Source organism: Balaenoptera ricei, chromosome X (genome assembly GCF_028023285.1).
Source record: "Balaenoptera ricei isolate mBalRic1 chromosome X, mBalRic1.hap2, whole genome shotgun sequence".
Taxonomy (NCBI): Eukaryota; Metazoa; Chordata; class Mammalia; order Artiodactyla; family Balaenopteridae; genus Balaenoptera; species Balaenoptera ricei.
The window spans coordinates 114458571-114466661 of record NC_082660.1 but is presented as its reverse complement, the minus strand read 5'-3'; positions in this window follow the sequence as shown (position 1 = coordinate 114466661).

Here is an 8091-nt window from a genome sequence, read left to right as displayed (position 1 = left end):
GGGGGTGTGCTGTGTTCTAGTCATCTAGTGGTGTCAGTAATACAGTCATTGCTATCCAGGAGTTCACAGATTGGCTAACAAGATAGACATAGACGATTAATAAATATTTGTTGACTGAATGAAAGAAGTGTTGGGAATACTATGAGGGCTGAGAAAGACATAGGATCTATCTTTCTAAATCTCACAGTTCAGTTGGTGAAGCAAACATATATACAGATAATGAATGTGTTGGATGATAAATAAAATAATGGAAGTGGGCATAAGATGAGGATTTAGGAATTCGGCAGGCAGGCAGAGTGAAGGACATTTCTGGCAGGAATACCTAAAATGTGCAAAGTCCCAGAGATTTGAAATAGCACAGTGTGGTAAGGGATTTATAGGTAGTTCATTACTCATGGATGGTGAAAGGACATGTACCTGGACAAATAGACAGGGAGAACCAAGGAGTGATTTTTTTCATTTAACCATCATTTACTGAGCATCGTTGGTGGGGGGCACTGGCACGTGATTTGTAGGAGCCTTGAGAAATAGAAGATATTTCTGTAGAACCCTCTTCTCGAGATGATAGTCTGCTTCTGGGGATAAAAACAACTAGGGCACATAAGCAGGTACATGCATGTGGTCCACACTGGATGTTTGAGTTCTGCGTTTTGGAAGGAGCTTTCCTGACTTGGCTAGAAAATTTACCCTCACCTTATATTTTCCCTCTTTTCCTAGTCTTCTACTTATCTTTATGCCATATCTCTTCCTTTTCTGTTTTTTTATTCCTACCTTTTCTCCTCCATTACTCTTGTTTCTACTTCACCCTTCTCTCCCTTTTCTCCACTTTTTTTCTGGGAGTGTTAACGAAGTACCCATAGTCAGTCTCTCTGTCTCTGTCTCTTTGTCTGTCTCTGTCTCTCTGTCGAAGGGCTGACAACTTGGAGAATTAGGGCAAGAGAGTAATCTTTTAAGTTATTTTTCATTCCATCCTCAGACAGAGAAAAGTGAGAGTCCCCTCATGTGCCAAATAGGTTTTTGGACCTAAATCTAAGTTGTGCTCTTTGAAATTTAGATAAAATTATGTGAGGGCACTATCCCACTTTCTGCTGGAAGTTCCTTGCCCTCTCAGTTTTTTTTTTCTATAAATTAAAACAGCTCACATTTTATTTTTGCTTGCACTGAATTGTCATTGTTACTGGTCTCTTTCTACCTCTACTCTCTTTTTCTTTCCTTTGTCCCATGCCAATCCAGAATTGGGAGCTCAGTTCTTTGATTTCCACAACAAATACCCACTTATACAGGTCTTCCTTGTCTTACAACGGCCTTTACGTCCTGATAAACCCATCAGGAGTTGAAACTATCGTAAGTTGAAAATGCACCTAATACACCTATGGACCATCATAGCTTAGCCTAGCCTACTTTCAACATGCTCAGAACATTTACAGTAGCCTACAGTTGAGCAAAATCATTTAATACCAGCCTATTTTATAGTAAAGTATGGAATATCTGATGGAATTCACTGAATACTGTACTGAAAGTGAAAAACAGAATGGTTGTATGGGTACAGAATTGTGTTTCAGTTGTTTACGCTCGTGATCACGCCTGGGAAAAGATCAAAATTCCAAATTCGAAGTATGGCTTCTTTTGAAGGTATATTGCTTTTGCACGCAGGTAAAGTCGAAAAATCAAGGTGAACCCTCGTAAGTCAGGGACCATCTGTATAAGCTTGTGTGTTTGGTGAAATTTCGCAGCATCACAAATATCACACAGTATTACAAATACTCTTTTTCCTTTCTCCCCACCATAAACTCTTCTTTAATTCTTATGCGGGGAAGTTTAACTTGCTCTATTTTTAAACTTTTTCTTTCCGATCCAGGCTGTCCTGATCGAGCCTTTCACACCCAGTTGACCATCAAGATATTTTGTTAAAAATATTATCATTCCTTTTCTGAGGGATTCTGCCTAGTTATTAAAATCACATTTTGACTCTGATATAATAATAATTCAAAGGCTACCTTTTTCTTGGGGATTCTGCAAAGCCCCCTCCAGAGACACTGAGGGACTGGGGAGAAGATGGAGGCTCGGGCAGCAGGGTTCCGCACATACACAGCCCTGCTTCAACTGTACCTTCTTCACTTTGATCTCTTTTTCATATTTGATTTCTGGACCACTTAGGGTCAAAAAAAAAGTTCCATTCCTAAAGTAAAATTTGAAAACCACTACTTTAACAGTTGAAACTTATTAACCCCCAAAGGGAGTATGAATTGGAGATGTATAAATTTGTTCCCAAAGAAGCCAGAGGCTTAATTCTTGGTAGAACCGACTCTGGGAACATGATGGCTTTTCTGGGAAGAGAAGCCCTTTCTGTTTATGGCAGACTCTGGAGTCCTGTTGTATCCTGTGTTAGTGTGGGACAGGAAGACATGCCAAAGGGGCAGTTAGAGCTATACTTGAGAAGCCCAGCTCTAAGTTCCCTACCTTTATTTTCCATCAGATGTGAATAGCAAACAGTTTGGCATTTGAGTTTAGGATGATGCCATTGATTGTTCAGGATGACTCATTGTTCAGAATGACTCATTGTTTAGGATGACTCATTAATGCCATCCTAAAGTCTTCTTTCTTTGTTTCATATACTCCCCTGACGATGTGACACAGGACCCCAGCTCTCTCTCAGATGGATTGGTTTGATACACTGCTAGCAATTAAGAAAAATAAAATTCTATTAATTATGCATTTCTTCTTCTGATTAACTCTTGTGTGTAATTAAAAATAACCACTGGGAGGGCTTCCCTGGTGGTGCAGTGGTTAAGAATCCGCCTGCCAATGCAGGGGACACGGGTTCGAGCCCTGGTCTGGGAAGATCCCATATGCCGCGGTGCAGCTGGGCCCGTGAGCCACAACTACTGAGCCTGCGCGTCTGGAGCCTGTGCTCCGCAACAAGAGAGGCCACGATAGTGAGAGACTTGCGCACCGCGATGAAGAGTGGCCCCCGCTTGCCGCAACTGGAGAAAGCCCTGGCACAGAAACGAAGACCCAACACAGCCAAAAATAAATAAATAAATAAATTTATAAAAAAAAAAAAATAACCACTGGGTTCCCTGGGATTTAATAGAAATCTATGGCATTTTGGCTTGTTCTTCGAATTGAGGTCATTCGTGCACATCTTGTTTCACTTATGAATTATTATCTCCTTTAAGGTAGGAGTTGCGTTTGATTTATCTTTGTGTCCTCCGTAGTACTGGGCAGATATTAGGTGTGCAGAAATAATTTGTTGAATTGAACTTTCGCCAAAGTAGTCCATGGCCTGCCACAGTATTATTCCATGTTTACAAAAAGGGGTTCTGGGGACTTACCTGGTGGTCTGGTGGTTAAGACTTTGTGCTTCCACTGCAGGGGGCACGGGTTCGATCCCTGGTTGGGGAACTAAGATCCCACAAGCCATGCGGTACGGGCAAAAAGAAAAAAAAGGGAGGTAGGGGTCCTATCTGTTGGAAATAAGTTGAGATTGGTAGGGAATTAAGAGGAAGGGAACAGACAATTTTATAAATTTACTATGTGCTACACATTATCATTGGAATCTTTTCTATGTCATCTTATTTATTGTGCTTACACAGCTACTTCACGAGTTTTGTGATAGAGATTTGGAACTTCCTTGCTAAAGTGTTGACTTCTTGTTTGATCTAATATATAGACTGTATGATTCAAAAAGTCCCATCTGTGCTGCTATGACTTAATCATCATGGCTTCCTTTTGGGCTGTGACCTGAGAGATAATAACATCCATTCAGTCCCCAGTGGTTAGTTTTGACGCCACCCTTTTTGGCTATTTTCATTAAGTTTAACAAATCTACTGTACGTCTGAGGCTATCACAGGGCACAGAGAAACAATAAGACATACAAATAACCTTGTACTATTGACTTGATATATCCTCCAAATATAGCCCCTTTCTGACCTACATCCTCCCCTTCTTGGTTCTCTAACTAGTCTTCACTTCCTAGTTCCTCTGTGGTCATACCTTAGATCAGGTTAGAGATTTCCCTAAGCTTACCTTGCTATTGAAGGAACTAGTGACTGTCTTGCCCCCTAATTCCTTCTACAGCTTGGAAAAAACATCTCAAGCCTTAGGGCTCTTGAGCCTCATAGCTACATCTCTTCACAGTTACGGAATGCTTCTCTTGGTTTTAACCTCTTCCCTTTTATTTTGTTTTCCTTCCATACAGAGGCCCATGCTCCTTTTGTCTTCTGTCCTACTGGCTCCTGGCAGCCCTTCAATCCAATCACTCTAGTTAACATGCAACTCTACTTGTTTGTTTTTCTAAATAGTTCCATGTAAATCAGAGAATTGTGAGAAGGTCACATATTGAACAGCAAGCTAGCCAAGAGGACCTAGGCAATGGGGAGAACGTTTCTTCCCAGCAGGTGAACTCAGATATGAAAATCTGAATTTATGCAACAAATAAATCAAGGGATAATTTTTCACTTTACAGAAGGATTCACAATGGGGTTCCTTTAAATAGCTGGTTCCCTTAGTGCATGTTACAGTGGTATTCTGTTGCAAAATAATTAAATCCAAGTGCAAGTTTCCAGAAAAGAGGCAATTATTATGACAGCTGGTAAATTTTATGGATTTTTTTTCTACCTTGAAGATACATTTTAAAAAATTAGGCCCAGCATATGCATATATATATATATATATATATATATATATATGGCATGATAACACAATAATTCTAAGGAAATGTAGGGTGTTGAGCGAGATCAGTATCTCTCCCCATAAACCACCTGCAGCAGAATCTCCTATGGTACTTTTCAAATGTAAACTCTGTAGGGGGAAGGCCTGTGACTGTGCTTTAACAAACTCCTCCAGGTGATTGTAATTCACACTGATGGCTTTGAGAACCATTAGACTAACTCATTTTCTGCCTGAATCTTTCCTGCTTGTATTTCCTTGGCTTTAAGGAAAAGCTCATGACCTTAACTGTTTTAACTGTTTTGTCAGTGAGGAAACAAGGACACTAACATTGGGATTGTAAAGGAGGGGATATTACAAGCAGGGATGGTGAAGGTGGTGAACATACATTAGTTTGTGTTTGCGTGTATAAAGAAACAGGTTTTAAAATATATAAAGAAAAATCTGGAGAATGTTCTTATGTACATCTTTCTCATTTCTTTTGTATCTGACCCTGTGTGATAGGTGAGTAGACATTATGCAGTAGGTCCTGCTTTTCCATGTTTTGGTTTACTGTGCTTTTTATAATGTATTCCCAAGTAGTCTTGTATTGAAGGATGCATTCTGTCCTTCATAGATTCCTACATTTTTTCCTTATTTGCTCTATTACTTTCTTTCTCTCACTCACATCAATAAAAAGTCAGTTCCCCCTTTGAATGCTAAGCTTTGTGCTAGTCATCATGTCAAGCTCGTAATAGAGAGATGGCCATGATAGTGAGGGGACTCCGTCAAGCAAGAAGCCAGTAGAAGGTCCAATGTGATATGAAGTGGTTCTCTAACCCAGACAATAAAAATGATAGTGAATGAGCCCAGAGTGAAAATATCTGTTATAACCATTACACAGGTCAATATAAATAGCATTACAAGCTCCCAGAAACTTCCTTTATTTCCTATATTCATTATCACCACCCACCTCCCCAAAGGTAAATGCTATCTTGATTTCTAATTCTGATTGATTAGATTAACTGCCTATTTTGAATTTTATAAAATGTGAATTATATAGTTTGTACTCTTTTGAATATGGATTATTTCATTCAACATTGTGTTGATAATATTTTTTTTTATTCTGGGTATGTACCCTTTGTCAGTTGTATGTTGCAAAAGCCATTTGGTGCCTTGCGTATTCTTTTTCTTACTGGTATCTCCTTTAAATAGAAGTTACTAATTTCAATAAATACCCATTCATTGTATTTTCCTTCAGGTTAGAATTCTTTCTCTATTTCAAGGTCTTGAAGATATTGCCCTATGTTATTTTTTGGAATTTGTGTTGTTTCATCTTTCACACGTTGATCTATAATCCATCTTGAAATTATTTTTGTGCATGGTGTGTAGTAAGGGTTAAGGTTCACTTTTTCCCTATTGATATCTAAGTTATCCAATACTTCATCTTCCCACTGCCTTCCAGTGCCACACTGGTCATTCATCAAGTATCTATATATGTATTGGTCTATATCTGGACTTCATGTTATGTGCCATTGGTCTCTTTCTACCATACCGTATCATCTTAATTATTGTAGGTTCATAATAATACTGGTTATCTCGTAGTATAAGTGCTTCAACACTGTTTTCCTTTTAAAGATTGACACTTGACCATTCTTGGCTCTTTTCATTTCCATTTAAATGTTAGAATTATGTTGCTAATTTCCACCAAAACTGTAAGATTTTAATTGGAATTGTAATAAATCTATAGGTAGATCAATTTGGGAGAGTCAACCTCTTTAAAATATTGAGTGTCCCAATCTATGAACTTGGTGTATTTCTCCATTTATTTCAGCCTTCTTTACTTTCTACCAATAATGCCGCATAGTTTTTCTTCTTCTTCTTTTTTAAAGATTTATTTATTTGTTTGGTTGGTTGGTTGGTTCCTCTGGGTCTTAGTTGCAGCTCCAGGGCTCCTTAGTTGTGGCTTGCCAGCTCCTTAGTTGAGGCACATGGTCTCCTTAGCTGCGGCAGGTGGGCTCCTTAGTTGTGGCATGTGAACTCTTAGTTGCGGCATGCATGTGGGATCTAGTTCCTGGACCAGGGATCAAACCCGGGCCCCCTGAATTGGGAGCTCGGAGTCTTATCCACTGCGCCACCGGGGAAGTCCCAGTTTTTCTGTATAGAATATATCTTTCATTAGATTTATTCCTACCGATTTGGTTTTTCTTTTCTTTTGGTTGCTATTGTAAATGATATCTTTAAAAATATATATTCTTATTATTTGTGGATATTATATAGAAATACAACTGCTCTGTGTATATGGACTATGATTCTAGTCATGGTACTAAGTATTATCATAGTTTACCTTTTGATTCCTTTATATTTTCTATATATACAATTCTGTCATCTGAAAATATAGAGGGGTTTATTTCTTCCTTTCCAGTCCTTAAAATTATAGTTCTTTTTCCTTGCCCTCTTGCTCCAGTGAGTATCTTGAGTGTAATGCTGAATACTAGCAGTGATGGGGGGCATTCTTGTCTTATTCCTGATGTCAGGGAAGAAAGCTTTCAGCATTTCACTTTCAAGCATTATGTTTGCTGTAGGTTCTATGTTAAGTCCTTTTCTATACTAAAGATATTCCTTTTAGTATTAGTTTGCTAAGAGTTATTTTTAAAAATCATGAATGGATTCTGAATTTTATCAAATGCTTTATCTACATTATAGAGAATATCTTTTTTTTTCTTGATTTTGTTCATGTATTGAATTGCTATGATTTGTTTTTGAAAGTCAAACCAGCCTTACATTCCTGGAATAAATCTAACTTGATTTCTATTTCTCTTTTTGTTCTATCAATTTTTGTTTCACATACAGTATTTTGATGCCATATTCGTAGGTGCATACAAATTAAGCATTTTTATATCTTCTTGATGGAATGTTTCATCAAAATATGTCTCTTTTTATCATCAGTCATGTATCTTACAATAAAGTCTACTTTTTCTGTTTTACTAGAAGAATACCAGCTCTTTTTTTCTAGTGGAAGCATAATATATCTTTTCTATCCTTTTACTTTAAGTTATTCTGTCCCGTAACTTTCAGCCTTTCTGTGTCCTTGTATGTAAGGTATATCTCTTGAAAGCAGCATATATTTGTTGTTTTTAATCAAGTTTGATGATCTGTGTATTTTTATTGGAGTATTTATGCCATTCATATGTAATGAAACTGTTTATCTATTTGGGTTTAAGTATACAGTCATCCCTCGGTATCTGCAGGGGATTGGTTCTAGGACCCTTGTTGTTACCAAAATCTGTGGATACTCATGTCCATTATATAATATGGTGTGGTATATAGTTGGCCCTCCATGTCCACAGGTTCTGCATCCGTGGACATGGAGGGCTGAGCATAACTTCTAACTAGTTGTTTTTATCTTTTATTTGTCCCACCTATTCTATGTTCCCTTA